General features: G+C 42.9%; 1 protein-coding gene and 1 long non-coding RNA gene across 2 annotated transcripts in view; one reads left to right on the top strand and one right to left on the bottom strand.

Annotated features, from left to right (window-relative positions):
• Window positions 1–15923, top strand: part of ASIC2 (acid sensing ion channel subunit 2) — a 528892-nt gene that overhangs the window by 141468 nt on the left and 371501 nt on the right. The gene's annotated exons all lie outside the window — the stretch shown is intronic.
• LOC137844579 (uncharacterized) lies at window positions 13467–15636 on the bottom strand. The gene is made up of 2 exons (XR_011089943.1): window positions 15086–15636; window positions 13467–14959 (listed from the first exon to the last, which is right to left on the bottom strand). It is a non-coding gene; the product is annotated as an uncharacterized lncRNA (long non-coding RNA).

The following is a 15923-nucleotide window of genomic DNA, read 5'->3' as shown; positions in this document are numbered from 1 at the left end:
GCTCTCCATCGACAAGTAGATGTTCAGCTGCTTCCAGGAAAGCAGGGTTCATCGTGCACAACGGTTTCATGAGATGACAGATGTCATCACTCTCAGTGCTCCCCTTCATCTTCCTTTCCCTCAGCTCCTATTTTTGAGCACGATGTCATATGATATGGGATATTCCAGTGGGTTGAGGTCAGCTGTCCTGGCTGCATCCCCTCCCAGTTTGTGCACCCCCAGCCTCCTTGCACTGCTCTGCAACAACTTAAACTATTAGTATGTTATCACTGTTATTTTCATCATAAATCCAAAACACAGATCATGTAAGCCTCTATGAAGAGAATTATCTCAATCCCAGCCAAAATCATGACAAGGATGCAACATGGAGGCAGCCAAATTAGTTGGGAAGACTTCTCAGGATGCTATTCTTCAGAAAAGATGTCACAGAAATAGATCTGTTTCCTTACAAAAGTTTGGTCATATTCACACAGAACAAATTGCTTGGAATGCTCAGGCCTAGATCTAGTCCTCCCCAGGGGTAGCTTGACTAGCTCCTTGGCGAGTTTGGGCAACAGGTGGCTCAGCCCTGACCTTGCTGTGGCCTTTGTGTCTGTTTTGAGATACGAGCATCAGTCATGTAGAGCCATCAGTAAAGCCTTCCTCCTAACCTGGTGAAATGGAGTGTGCAGGACTCACACCTGGATGAATTCATAGGCACGGAGATGTGATGCTATGGCTGAAGATGATGTGGGGTGGGTAAAATGCCGTCCTCTGGACTGGACACCCTGCTCAGCTCAGGCCAGGTCCTTATGGATACCTCAGACTCTTGGCAAAAACCTGGAGGATTTTGATTTTAGTCTTATCTGTGCCTCCATCTCTCTGTACAAAGGAGAAAGACATAGCTACCTCCTTTCATGGTGCTTCAAGATGGAGAAATGCCATTTAGGAAATGGGTATTTCTTTTACTCAAAGGAAGAGCCTCTCTTCATGTGAGTTTTGTTCACATTGTAAGACAATTTATTGGCAGAGGGCCAGTGTTTTTGTTCTTAGCTCTGGGCATCTCTCTGGTTAACTTCTGCCTTGTGAGTGAATGAAAGTAATACATCCCCCTGCCTACAATATGCTATTTCTTTGGAAGCTGGAGTGTAATGAACTTGCCGTTTATTATAATTAACAACAACAAAAAAATCCCCATACCTTTAAATTAGATTATAAATCTTTCAGTGAAATTCAATACTGCAGTGATTATGTTTTCTTTCCCATAAGAGATTCTTCAGTGATAAGAGTCAGGCAACTCCTGTTCTGAATAATATGACCCTGAGGACTTTCCTGTTACACATTTGGCCTTTTTTTATTTGAATTCCATTCTTCATAATCATATGAGATGAAGCTTAGAGTAGTGCTAGGTAGTGAATTGCAAAACAACTAATATTGCAGAGAAAATTACTTTCTGTTGTTTTCCAATCACTGCAGCTTAGGCTGCTTGTCTTTGGGGGTGTTGCTAAAGGGACTCAAAGTGTATAATAATCCAAGAACAATTTATTACAGGTCAGACAGAAGTTTTATTAACTATGATCAGAGAGAGAACATTCAGACACTCTCTCTCCCTCTGTTCTCTGCCAAGTGATTGTAGAGATCTGGCTTTGTGAATTGTTTTGGAAGAAAGGAAAAACAATTGTTTCAATGTTAACAAAGCCAGGTATCCTTCCTTGGAAGGGATGGACTCCAAGCAGTCATATATATGTTAATAAGGCCAGGTACCCATCCCTGGGTAGGATGAGTACCTTGCAGGCCACCACAATTCTAAGAAGGAATCAACAGTGTGTATGTGAAGAGCTGGCTCTTGCTGGAGCATGAAGGAGTGGCACATCCACTATTATTTTAGCTCAGAAGAGGGGGTTGGAAACAATCATCGACTGCTAGCTTTTAGTTGAAAAGAATGTTCCTTTATAAACTTCCTAGGCAAAACAATCAAATCTTAAATACTAATGACTTCAGCACTACAGGGGGTGTAGGAGCTGTATAGGCAGTGCCTGGCACAGTGCTGTTCTGAGGAGAGCTGGGGAAGTGCCGATGTTACTGCAATACAAGGATTTGTCAAGTCTCACTCATTGAACATCAGTCTGCTGAAATCTCTGCATAAATTTAATTGGAGCTTAAGCACTGAAGACAAAGCTTTGCGACTTCTCTGAGCAACATTCAGAGAGATTTGTGGTTCTCTGACCATTTAGTTGGGTGCAACCTACATAAAAGGCTGCAGAGCTGCAGCGTGGCATCAGATAAAGAAATCCTGGAGTCCCACACGTACAGCACACTCCCAGTTACAGCTGTGTATTGTACATGTATTTCTGCTCACTATGTGGCATACTGAATGCTTCATCTGTGTATTCTTTCTGTGCTCTCACTGAGTGGCAAGACTCAAGCGATCACACAAAGGAGGAAACTTGTGAAGGGCAGACTGTCAGAGTGGAGTGAAAAGGGGCAAGGATCAATTAACACAGTTTGCTTCAGAGTAACAGCTTGTTGTCTTTCAAAGTGAATCATGTTCAAATTATCCTAGTCCCAACTTTGATTTATTGGAAGTTACGAGGCCAAGTCACTCTCTTTTCTCACTGGATTTAAGAAAATTTAACAAAGCAGAGCCTCTCTGGTCTTTCTTTCACTCTTCTTGTACTCTGAACCTACTTAACCTAGCAGAAGTAGAGGATGGAGAAGTGTCAGAGGTCTTATCTTGGGAACAAACTGTTTCTCAGACTTGCTGTTTTAGCCATCTAGTTTACATCTGCTTCTAAAGTAGCCATTTTATATGTTTTCAGCAAACTGAGACATATTAACTACCTTATCCCTGCTTCTTGTAGATCTCTGTGATTCCTTTGGATTCTGTGAGCCAAGCGTCCTGGCAAGATGTTGTTTGTAACCTGGCAAAGGCTTTCAGTAACTTTTATTTACCTTTTGCTCCTTCAGTCTCCCTCCCTCCCACCCACCATTTTTTTTCCTATCTTTAATTGGCAAATGCAGCCAACAACTTGAGGGTACAATGAAGACGAGATACTGCTAGGTCATTTGCAAAAAACAGTGGCATCCCAACAGATGAAAACTGAAGGTTTGAAAGATTAGGATGCAAAGGCAGCTAGCTTGTTTTCTGTGAAGAAGTTCCCACTGAAATATCAACAAACAGTGGCTCTAGTTTGTACTTCCTATCCTGCTTGGTAATGATTTAGGAGTTAGCATTTGTCACATTGCTTTTTCTTTTCTTATTGCCTTAGTACTTCAAAGGATGTTGAATCTTGGTTGCAATAAAACCAATCTTCGGGATTGCATTATTGGAGGTAAAAGCAAGAGTGTGGAAAAAAAAATACAACACTCATCCAGAGGCTCTATTTTACTTCTAGAACTGGGCACTGTGGTGAAAGCGGCCTATTCCCACGAGCCAGGTATGGCACTTGGTATAGAACATCTCTGCTGGTGGAGGGGTTTGTTGTGGAACAGTCAGCAGTGGCTGCTCCCCACTGCTGGCTAATCTGGAGCACACCGAAATGAAATTCAGACTTCTTCAGTTCAACAGAGCAGAAGATGTTTCTTCTCAGAGCTAACTCAGGATTTGTCTTCTGCTGTTTCAAATCCAAACACTTAATTAAATGTTTGTAAAAGTAAATCTTCCCTTCAAACGTTTGCTCTCTTCTCCTGCCTTGTTTTTTCACCTTACTGTAGTGGGTTTACGTGGCAAGGTTTTGGTAGCAGGGGCCCATAGGGGTGGTTTCTGTGAGAAGGATCTAGAAGCTGCCCCATGTTTGGTAAGGGCCCCATTGTTTTCCAGAGCTGAGCCAATAAACGATGCTGTTTTGCGCCTCTGTGAGAGCATATTTAAGACAGGGAAAAAAACGCTGCGCCACACAGCAGCTGGGAGAGAGAGAGCAGTGAGGAACAGCCTTGCAGGTGCCAAGGTCAGTGTAGAAGGAGGGGGAGAGGTGCTCCAGGTGCCAGAGCAGAAGTCCCCTGCGGCCTGTGGTGAGGACCATGGTGAAGCAGGATGTCCCCCTGCAGCCCATGGAGTACCACGGTGGAGCAGGGTTTCACGCTGCAGCCTGTGGAGGAGACCACGGTGGAGCAGGTGGCCCTGCACCAATGGAGGCTGCTGCCTGTGGAAGACCCCTGCCGGAGCAGATTCCAGGCCGGACCTGTAGCCCGTGGAAAGGAGACCACACAGGAGCAGGTGACCTGGCAGGAGCTGCTGCCCGTGGGGGAGCCAGGTTGGAGCAGTTTTCTCCTGAGGGATGGACCCCGTGGTACGGACCCATATCTGGAGCAGTTCTGGAAGAGCTGCTGCCTGTGGGAAGCCCACGCTGGATCAGTTTATCAAGGACTGCATCCTGTGGGTGGGACCCCACAGCACAGGGGACGAGAGTGACCGAGAAGGAGCGGCGGAGAAGAAGTGCTGTAGACTGACCATAACCCCCATTCCCCCGTTCCCCTGCACCGCTTGGGGGGAGGAGGTGGAAGAGGATGGATGGTGGGGAAGGTGCTTTTGGTTTCTTTCCTTTGTTTCTCACTTCTCTAGCTTGTTAGTAATGAGCAATAAATCTTACCATCTTCTTATGCTGAGTCTGTTTTGCCCGTTACAATAATTATTGCGTGATTTTCTTGTCCTTATCTCAACCCTTGAGCCCTTTTCACATATATTCTCCCCATTCCTCTTTGAGGAGGGGGAGTGAGAGAGCAGCTGTGGTGGAACTTAGCTGCTCACTCGAGCGGAACCACGACACTTACTGAAAGCTATGCAGTCAGTTCTGTCTTCCTGAATCTGCAGACAGCCTGAAAAAACAGCTCTGAGACATCTGAAACACAGTCTTCAAGACAATGCTGAGGAAATGATGTACCTATTTCAGTCATTTATGCATTAGTTTGTCAAAGTTTAGTTCTCATTTGCTCATGTGACCCTAGGAGCTAGAGCAGTAATAAAACACCCTAAAACTACTCATGAACTGTGAAAGTTTACCAGTGCTGAGTTTAACCCCAGGGCCCTGCAGTAGCCTAGGATACGTGGCTGACATCCTGTTTATGACAGGAGCAAGCACTACGTATTCTTGATCAGGTATTTTAAAAGCACACATGGAGGCAGCAGCTGTTGTTAGCAGAAGAAAAATTCAGCATCTTAAAAAAAGGATGTGTCTTTTTTTCTTCCTACTGATTCTTGTGTTGATTTCCTTGCAGCGTAAAGCTGGCCTTGTTCCATCCTGGTTGTCTGGCTTTCAAAACTCCTACACACCACATCTCCACTTCCACTAATGCAAGGCCTGCTCAATACTGAGCCAAACCTTTTCACTTGGATTATGGGAAAGATCCAATTCAGATGCACAGAAATATAAATATGAATGCTGGAATGAGAAAAAATATCTCCACTCCCAAACATAATGGCATGGTGCTTAGAAAGGGCTAAACTTTACCACACATCTACAGCTCTACCAGTGAGCACTACAGCTCACAATTCTTCCTCCTTTCCTGAGAAATGAGCAGCTCACATACGCTTAGTTGTGATAATTTTTCTTCCTGTGAAGCTCAGCCACTCTCTTTGTATCATTCTCCATCACTTGGATGTCCTTCTGCTTTTCCCTGATGTCTCCTCCCGCGATGCTCCACAAAATCACTTGAGAATCTGTTTGCAAACGGTTAGTGCCACTTGAAACTCACAGTAATCATAAATGCCACTAATTAGCTGCAGAGCAAGTTACATAGTTGATCATTGCCTTTCAGAAAATGAAACACACAATTCCAATTAACAACAATAATTCAAAACAATGAAGCAGCTACTGCTCGAGTTATTTTCATCCAAATTGCAGTGAAATTAACCTTCTCTCCAGCAAGGATTAGATCCCTGGTAAAGAATGCCCTAAAATAAATAAATAAATAAATAAATAAATAAATAAATAAATAAAAAGGAAAAGGGGAGGGGGGGGGCAATAAACAACCGTAAAAAAATCAACAGGATCAACAAAAAAATCAACAAAAAATCATGTTATACATGAAGATACAACTCATTCTGAATTTTGTAATATTTATAAAAGGCAAGTAAACAGCGCTGGGTGCGCAGGGAGTCTATGCTCTACCAACACACACACACAAACATGAAACTTTGTAAATATACACAGCATTGCTTTTACATATTAAACCCAAGTATGCCTATATATATGTACAATCAGAAAAGGTAATAAACAATCCTTTAAGTCTATTACTATTAATGTCCATGTCTGGGGAAGCATAGTTGGAGTGGGTAATCCTGGTTGAAGTGCTCCCATATCTTCCATGACTTAACAGTCTCCATTTTCTGTCCCTTTTCTCGATTACAAACACCGGAGAATTCCAGGGCTAGTCCTGGGAAAAATATGTCTCGCTTTAAGTTGTTAAGCAACTCGGCCTTGGCCTTCAGGCCTTCTGTATCCTAATCTTCATGGATAGAAGGGAAACATTTCCATCTCCTTTTCAAGGCCAATAGGGCCTGGATCAAAAGGCACATTCAGGTCACCAGGGGGTGTAACAGCAAAGGCCTGCAATGGTAGTATGGGCGGGGGCCAATGGTGTAGAGGATCGATGGATGAACCTGCAGCTCCCTCACTATCTGGCAAACCACAAGTTTCTGATGGTGGTCCCACATGGTGCTTTAAGGCCTCAGAGACTGCCCGCCAGGCGCTGAGCAATTCCATCGCAACCTTGTCATTTTTAGCTGCAGAGTCCCACACCTTGACCTCAGTTTGGTCCCATATTTCAGGATCATAAACTGTCTGATTGTTAATAAAGAGCTGTAAGGTTCCCAGGACAGTCTTTGTTTCTAAGGACATATGATTCCCCATAATGCGCAACTCCTTACCAGGGAGGGGTAGTTGTGTGCGCGGGTCCACTTCTCTCAGCTTGAGCTTCTCTCCAGCTCCGGTGTGCCTATTTCCAGATACTTTCTATACGAGCTTCCTTGAGTGGCTTGCTGAGTTTGGCCGAGCCTATCTTCATGAGGCTATCAATGTGCCTGTTCCCATCCTGGTCTCCGTTCTGCTAGCTGATCCCTATTCATGCCTTTTTTTTACGTCTTTATTGATGATATAACTTCATTATATCGTGTTGCCTTTTTAACTTGAGGACAGGCTCCACTCTTATACCCTTCTCCCCATAGCAGTCCTTTTCAAAACAACTTCTCATTGGTCAAACAACTTTGCCCAGCAACAGCAAACTCCCAACAACATCCATGCCTTAATGGCTGGAGAACAAGAAACACCAGACGACATGGCATATCCTGAATCACTGTTCTTTGTTCCCTCTGTTATAAATCAAGTCTCAACTCAATCTGAGTTTAGTAATACTTATACTTATAAAAGGTCTAAAAAGTATAAAAGGTATAAAAGGTATAAAAGGAAAGTAAACAGTGCTGGGTGTGCGGGGAGCCTACGCTCCAACACACACACATGAACATCAAACATTCTAAATACACAGAACATTGCTCTACATACTAAACCCAAGTATGCCTATACATACGTACAATCAGGAAAGGTAACAAACAATCCTTTAAGTTCCACAACTTACTAAAATCGAGTACGCCTATACATATTCACGATCAGAAAAGGTAACAAACAATCCTTTAAGTTCCATGCCTTAACAGTCTCCATTTTCCATTCCTTTTGAACAATATGTCTCGCTTTAAGTTGTCAAGCAACTTGGTCTTCAGGCCTTATGTATCCCATTCCTCCCGGATCGAAGAAAAGCATATCCATCTACTTTTCAAGGCCAATAGGCCTGGGTCAAAAGGCACGTTCAGGTCAGCAGGGGGTGTAACAGCAAAAGCCTTCGATGGCTGTAGCAGCAGAGGGGCCCATGGCGATTGTGTAGCAGTTGGATCAGTAAAGGAGCCTGCAGCTCCCTCACTATCTGGCAAACCACACATTTGTGATTGTGGCTCCACATGGCTCTTTAAGGCCTCAGAGAGTGCTCGCCAGGTGCCGAGCAATCCCACTGCAACCTTGTCATTTTTAGTTGCAGAGTCCCACACCTTGACCTCAGTTTAGTCCCGTATTTCAGGCTCATAATCTTTCCAATTGTTAATAAGGAGAATAAGCTGTAAGGTTCCCAGGACAGTCTTTGTTCGTAAGGATGTATGATTCCCCATAATGCGCAACTGCTTACCAGCGAGAGGCAGTTGCGTACACAGGTCCGCTTCTCTCAGCTTGAGCTTCTCTCCAGCTCTAGTGCGTCTATTTTCAGGGACTTTCTGTATGAGCTTCTCTGAGCAGTTTGCTAAGTTTGGCCGAACCTATCTTCATGAAGCAATCAAAGTGCCTGGTCTCATCCTGGTCTCCATTCTGCCAGCCTGTTCCTCTTCACTTCTTTTTCCTGCTTCTTTATTGATGTAACTTCATTGTGCTTTTTTTTTTTTTTTTTTTTTTAAATCTTGATGGCAACCCCCATGGCCACATTCCCAAATCTCCCCCTTCTTCATTAGTATCAACCATTTTCTCAACATGAATTACCACTCCATATATAACACTCTATAAAATCTTAAACACGTTCTTATTCATAACACAGAAGGACTCAGAGTACAGCAACTGTGACCTTTCACAACCAACCAAATTCTGCAGCCAAATGAAGAAGAAAACTTCCTCCACCTGGTAGATCCTAAAGCTTCCTAGACTTACAGCCCTGTTCCTTGAAATAAACTACAGTGTTGGTTTTTTTTTTGTTTTTTTTTGTTGTTGTTGTTTGTTTTTCCTGCACATGTTCTTGCCCAATTCACCAATTTCCAGAGAAGAAGGTTTAGAAGGCACTGTTTAGAAAGAGCAACCAAAACTACAGTGTCAAAGGCTCACACCTCCAGATGCTACATTGAGATCAAAAATCTAAATCCAGGAAAATCAGAAACTGAGGAAAGTGCAAATTAGTCTTATACCTCCTGCCAAGCTCACTTAGCTGCATCTAAGGCAAGTACAAAGGAAGAATTGTGTAAGGTTTAAAGCAATCTAGCACATATGAAAGGGAACTTCTTAGGCTGTGAATAGTAGAGGTGAAACAGAATTGCAGCCAGTTGGAAATAGTGCATACATCCCTCTTGGCCCATTTCTGTCTCCAATTTGCCACTGGAAAATTTCTGATCTTATAATGAAACTAAGAAAAATTGTAAATTTAAAGGTTTCTATATATACTTAAAGCAAAACTAACTTTTCTGCTAAAATGTTTCAGTTGGGAATTTCTACCCAAAATTAAAACATTACAAGGAGACAGAGAGAAAAGGAATCATGTTTCTAAACATTCACTTTGTTCTCATGGAGGTCCCATTGGACTGTTTTGAAAAACCTCAATCCAGGTTGTTTCAAATTCCACCTTGTAAACATGCAGTTTATTGAAGTTCTATTATATACAATCTGGTATTCATGCTCAAATCTGCAAAACTTTTATGGGCTTCAAATGATTGTGATACATGGAATTATAATTCGTGTCAAAAAAAATGGTTGATATTAATAAAGAAAGGGGAGATGTGGGAGTGTGGCCATGAGGGTTGGCAAGCCCCATGGTTGGTGATAACAACAGACTCTTAACAATGAGGCCATCAGCAATGTAAAGAGCTTAGAGGTGTTATATATGGAGTGGTAATTCATGTTGAGAAAATGGTTGATATTAATAAAGAAGGGGGAGATTTGGGAGTGTGGCCATGGGGGTTGGAAAGCTCCATGGTTGAGATAACATTAGACTCTTAACGATAAGGCCATCAGGAATATAAAAGAGTTTAGAGGGAACAAAGAAGGGTGATTCAGGAGACTCCATGCAGTCTAGGGTTGCCACATTCCTTTCCTCTGAACAACGTAAATCTGCAAAAACAACATTTCTATATCCACATAGCCAAACTCCTTATTAGTCATGGTGGTGGGAAAGGCTGGCTAAGGACACCTGGCTTGAGGGATAAAAAAGGTGGATGTCCTATGTTGACTCCATCAGGTTTGTCTGTCCAGTTTTACACCTAATTTAGATACAGTCTAGATGTGACCCTCTTTGTGGAAGAGGCTTTGCAGCAAACTGGGCAGGCCAGGATTTGGAGACAGGCTGTCTGAGCAGCCTAGTCTGTCAGCGTGCTCTTCAGTGCTGCTGTTTGTGGAGTTACAGATCTCTGCCCTTCTCCACCTGCTCACTGCTGTGTGGCTTGCCAGAGGTAGGTACATCTGGTCTGGCTGCTAGAATTGTTCACTAGTCCAGTTCTATCAAAACGATCTAGATTATCATAAAACACTGCTAATAGTAGTTTTTTGTTTGTTGAATTTTTTAAACCCATTTTGACAGAACCAGGTTAGACATCAAGTATCTGATCAGTTATGCCAGCTGATGTCAGAGGCTGGTAAGCTCTTAATGTACCTCAGCTGAACCCAGAACAGCAAATGTGATGACCACCCACAGCATCTAGTAGTTCTCTGTGTTTCTGGTGGCAGCTGGTTCTCTTTCAAGCAAATGTGGCATGGAGGTAAGCAGATGTGTTAGGCATTAGCAGACACCCTCCTTGAGGGGGATTGTCGGGGAGATGTGTTTGGAGGAAGAGGAAAAACAATCTGGGAAAATTCAGGCTTGCTCTGGACTGGGTTTGCAGCTCTGTCTTCACAGCCTGCTTTGCAATAACTTGTCTTCGTGCAGAATTTGTCTCCTCTGCCTTCTTGGGGCAGGAAGGATGTCTCTGGCCCTGTTCACACAGAGTAGTATGGAGAAGGGAGAGGGTGTACTCAGTGGTACAGCGAAGTGCAGTGGATTTAAAGCTGAAAGGAATCTGTGGAAGATGTTAAAAGGCTGGGCTGAAGTGCTTTTGTTCAGCTGTGCTTTTTTGCTCAAAAAATGGGACTGGCAGAAAAAGGCAATCACGAGGGAGGGGCTGGATATAGAACAAGACATCCATGTGGAAGAGCTGAATTCTTCTTTAAAGGTCAGTGGAATTAGCTTTTTACTTTTGAGAAGGACTGCTGCATCATAGGTGAAAACCGGCTGCAATGTGTCAGAGTGAGAAGGGAAGGAAGTTGAGGTATTTGTGCAGGGGAATTCTGGTTCATTAAATGCTTGATAAACTTCTGAAAAAGAATATACCATCCTCCAGGATGTCTCTTATTGAACAATTTGATCATCAGGGTATCTACACTCCAGAGTTATGATCAAAACCAGACCTGAGTTATTAAATTCCTGCTTTTAGGCACTTTTTAAAGTGCCTTCAGTTACTAGATATCCAGCCTCAGGCACTCAAGGGTTGATTTTTTCTGCAATAAGTTTTATAGCTCTGAAGGACCTGGTTCAAAAAGTTTAAAGATGAGAACCAAGGGGCAAGTTTTGTCAGACAATCTTCCACTGTTTTTTTAAAGATGAGTGTTCTTGAAGGGCACTTTGTAAGTAGGCAGAGTGCTCAACACAAATTTGCACTTACTTTGCAGTTCAAGACAGTTATCTTCCAGGATGTCTGTCCCCAGGGCTGATGAATTACATCTTCTAAAATTTCAGCTTTTGGCACAACAGCTAGTGGACTAAGGCCTTATTTCCCAGTCTCCGGCCCTTGGGCTGATCTGCCAAGACCACCAGAGATTTGAACTGAACCTTTTCAGATTCAATGAACTTCTGAAGCTGAAATTCTTCCCTTCGTTTTTATTTTATTCTTTTTTTTTTTTTTTTTTTTTTTCCCAGCATTTCTTACTATATTTTCTCTCCACTTACCCTTTGCTCAGGTAGGAGTGGATCTGATGTTAAGAAGAAGGCTGGGATGGTAGGACACTGAATAAATAATGCCAACAAGAAGCTTTCCTTCCCTGTGGAGCTGGTAACAACCCTCCCTCTGTGAAGCTGTGCCATGTTTATTTGCCGTGACCAAGCCCAACTCTGGCTTGTTTGATCACCTTCTCCAGGCGTTTGTTCAGCCTGGAGAAAAGGAGGCTCAGGGGTGACCTTATTGCTCTCTACAGGTACATTAAAGGAGGCTGTAGCAAGGTCAGGTCTGTTCTCCCACATGCCTGGTGACAGGACGAGGGGGAATGGGCTGAAGTTGCACCATGGGAGGTTTATGTTGGATCTTAGGAAGAACTTCTTTACTGAGAGGGTTGTTAGATATTGGAATGGGTTGCCCAGGGAAGTGGTGGAGTCACCATCCCTGGAGGTCTTTAAAAGATGTTTAGATGTAGAGCTTAGCGATATGGTTTAGTGGAGGACTTGTTAGTGTTAGATCAGAGGTTGGACTCGATGATCTTGAGGTCTCTTCTAACCTAGACAATTCTGTGATTCTGTGATACTCTGAAGTTAGCGAACCTGAAATTCCTCATTAGAAGCCAATGGTAGATAAAGGAGGTTATGCTTTTAATCTGTATATGAGGAGATCATTCCAACCATGACCTCCCTTCACCCACTTGATACAATGTTTATTTCAATAAAAGAGGTAATAAAACTGAGATAAGAAACCCCCACGGTTCGTGTCCTAAGTTTAGTATGACAAAACTTCTTAAGTACTAGCAAGGCAGAACCTGCAGTTGTTGCTGGAACCAAAGGTATAAATACTGGCAAAAACTTTTGTGAAGCATGTTTTGCTTGCCCTAAAGCACACTGTAGGAGCCCAAGCATGTACAGCCCTGGCATGCCAATTGAGACTCTACTAAATGGTAGGAAAAACCATAAAGGTGAGCGCGAAAGGGAACCAACTCCCAAGGACTGCAGACAGGTTAAACCGGTATAGCCTTTTCCTATTTGTTTGTTCAAGTGCTGATTCAAATACAGGGCTGGCACAGCTATAGATAATGACAGAGGAGCCAGGCAGCACACTATCAATAGTAGGTTTTTTCATTAGGAGCTGCCATTTTGTAGAAGTAAAAAGCTGTTTTAGAGAACATTGCAATAGCAGTCATGGTTGAGTAGTCCTGTTACCTCCGGTATTCTATTTGATCCCAACAAAATAAATATAATAAGTTTTGGGTAGCATTCAGATTAAAATTGTGCTGGAATATGTGCCTGAAAGTGCCAGCACCATCAATATGAAATGTCTTGATAGCTCCATGTGGAAGAAAACAAGCCATTCATTTTCTTCATTACAAAATACTCTCTTTTTCCATGGGTCTGAAATAGAAGTAGGGTTTAAAGGGCTTATATTTCCTGCAAAATGGAAACTTGGTTTCTGATAGTTGAAGGATAGAGCCTGAGAGGGGAACATCTAGGGCTGTCTGCAACACCCAGAGAACATGACCAGAAGCCCAGACAAACTAAGACTGCTCAGCACTTCTTTGACATAAAACATTTCAGATCTCTGGACACCTTGAAAAGGGCCAGGCTCTATCCCTTATCAAAGAGGAAAGGGGCAATGGTGTACCCACTACAAAGCACCTTTTGGGCATCTGGAATCCTCTCTATATCCTGCAGAGGATATTGTCTCTGACAAGACAGATTGTCTTCTGTCTTGTATTACGCCTTTAAAATGGAGCTTCAATACTAATAGAGTGGATTTAGTACAATACTCTGAGAGGTGAACTGTGTTTTGTCACAGTAGCATTTATGCTTCATGGAGAAGGCAACAGGTACTGCCAAAATAACCCACACACAGAGGCTATGACAGAGTCTAGAGTTTCAGAGCTGCAGTGTAAACCTCTCAAGACTGTAAAAGCCAGCATTCAGCTTTGGCTTTTCCTTTTAGAACAGTAAGAGGATGCTCAAGGATTGATGATGGCCAAAGGTATTGGGCGATAGAAGCACCAGCACTCTGGACAAGATGTTTATAGTATACTTTGACCTTGTCACCAGCACTCTGCCTGCTCATCCATCTCCTCTGTCTCCTTTGCTGTTTACATGCCAAAAGCACTCAGAAACTTCCAACCATCACTTTGATTTCAGGGATCAATCTGCAGAAGAGTCCCCTTCCCTCATTTCTGCCTAGCAGTCCTCTGTTGTCCTGAATCCATCTTGAGGTCCAGCAGAGACAGCGCAAAGATACAGAGGGCTCATATCTCACTGGCAAATGGAGATACTAATTGGTATTTAAGCTCATTGGAATGATACAGTTGCTGACTTCCTAATGAGGTGCATGGACACTTGCTTCCTTGCCTTCTGGAAGGTCTTGAGCTATCCAGCTGTAAAATCACACCATTGTTCCAATCAGCAAAGCTGCAATGTGCCATTTGAAGAGGTTTTTATAGCTCCCTGTGAACCTGGTATAACTTTCCTGGTGGTAACTCAGGCTCTTGGATTTTTAGGTGGATAGAAATGGCAAAAACAAAAATAATCTTAAGAGCGTAATTTCAGAGAGACAGTAGGCTTTTGAAGTACCTTTTTCTGGAATGCTGTCATTACGACACAGAGCATCCACAGCACCATGTGGGAGCAAGGCACAGGCAGCTCTGCAGCAGCAGCAGGAGTGCAAGCCTTATGCAGTCTGGAGCTGGTAGAATTAGTCTGTTGCTAAGCTCCAGAGCTTGGCTGCAGCAGCTTCCTTAGTCTCTGCTGGGGCCTGCATGAGGACAAGATAAATTTCTGCACAGCAGCCACAGGGACAACCGATATAACTTGTTTCAGTTGCCTTTCAGGGGTAACACAGCCATACACTGCAGGTAACTGTTCTCGTTAGCTCTCAGGTGTTCAGCTTCCTGTGCTTTCTGTCAGACCTTCCACACCTCCTTTTCTGGCCTGTTAAATGAAATTAAATACTGCCATTCCTTTCAGTGAATATAAAAGCAGGTAAAACTGTAGAAAAGGTGCTGTCTGGAAGAAGCAGAGAAACCTGGACAATCCTAGGGAGCAGCCAGTTGTTTATGGAACCCCTTTCTCCCAGACATGGATGAGGCAGCTCAGCCTCAAGTGCTGTTGTTTTCCTTGTGAGCCTGCCCCAGAGACAGGAACAGCGATAGAAATAATTATCAGCTATTTTCAAAGCAAGAACTGAGAGTTTCCTCTGCAGTCAGCAGGTCCATACTTCTCCCTTGAATTTCCACTGTATGCTAAAGGGTAATTACAATCCCTGTTGAAAGAAAAGTATGGAATACAAGGCTCAGAGGTTAGCTTGTCACATCCATCCTTCAAAGACTGATCTCCCTTATACTGAGAAAGAGCACAATAGCCCTGGCCTATGTCCACATTCATTTACCTGCAGAAGAATCTTTATTCTCCATAATGACCCACTTGGCTGTGTTTCTCAGACATTACTAAAGTGTTTGGGGGTTGCTCTCTAAGGAGGCTTTCACAATAGATGAGGATTCTGAGGCTGTTAAAAAGATTCAGCTTGCTTCCACAAGACACAAACTAGTAAAGTTGTTCAAAGGACTTGTTCAAAAAAAAAAATTTTGCTTCTAAGACAGAGAAAAAATGAAGCCTGAAATAGCAATCTGTTGGAATCTCCAAGGATAGTTTCAGTTATCTTTGAAGCCTACTGTGCCTAGCTTATACGTAAGAATACAGTATCAGAGGAAAGTTCAGGAAAGGATTTTTCTTTGGGAAGTAAAATCCTTAATTCTATTTAATTTCATGCAGTTTCCTTTCTAATTCCAAGCCAAAGCAACCATCAACTCTAATCCTCCACACTAGGAACACAATGAGGAGCTACATATACAGTTGCAGGCATTACCCCATCTAGTACAAATTTAAATGGGATTTATTTAACCATATTGTATCCTTGTATCAAATACTCATGGCTCAAAATCATAATCACAATACCCAGTTCAAAATTAATTGTGTGTCAGCTGAATTGTGGTAGCTGTGAATGGTTTTCACCTGCAGCAGCCACCAGGTCATGCAATACAATTTAATCCCTTTTCATTACAAATGAAGCTAAATTACTCCATCTTGCTTTTCTGTGGCTTGAGAGAAGTCACCAAGGCCTGCTAGCACTGCTAGTGGGTGTATGGTCTCTTGCTTAGCAGCTAGGGCTTCCCTTAAGAGTTGAAGTGTACTTGATTTGCTTTATCTTAATCTGCTTTGGATAAACT

This window comes from Anas acuta, chromosome 25 (assembly GCF_963932015.1).
Source record: "Anas acuta chromosome 25, bAnaAcu1.1, whole genome shotgun sequence".
Classification (NCBI taxonomy): Eukaryota; Metazoa; Chordata; class Aves; order Anseriformes; family Anatidae; genus Anas; species Anas acuta.
Note: the sequence above shows the minus strand (reverse complement) of the source record. Positions and strands in the feature narration are given on the sequence as shown.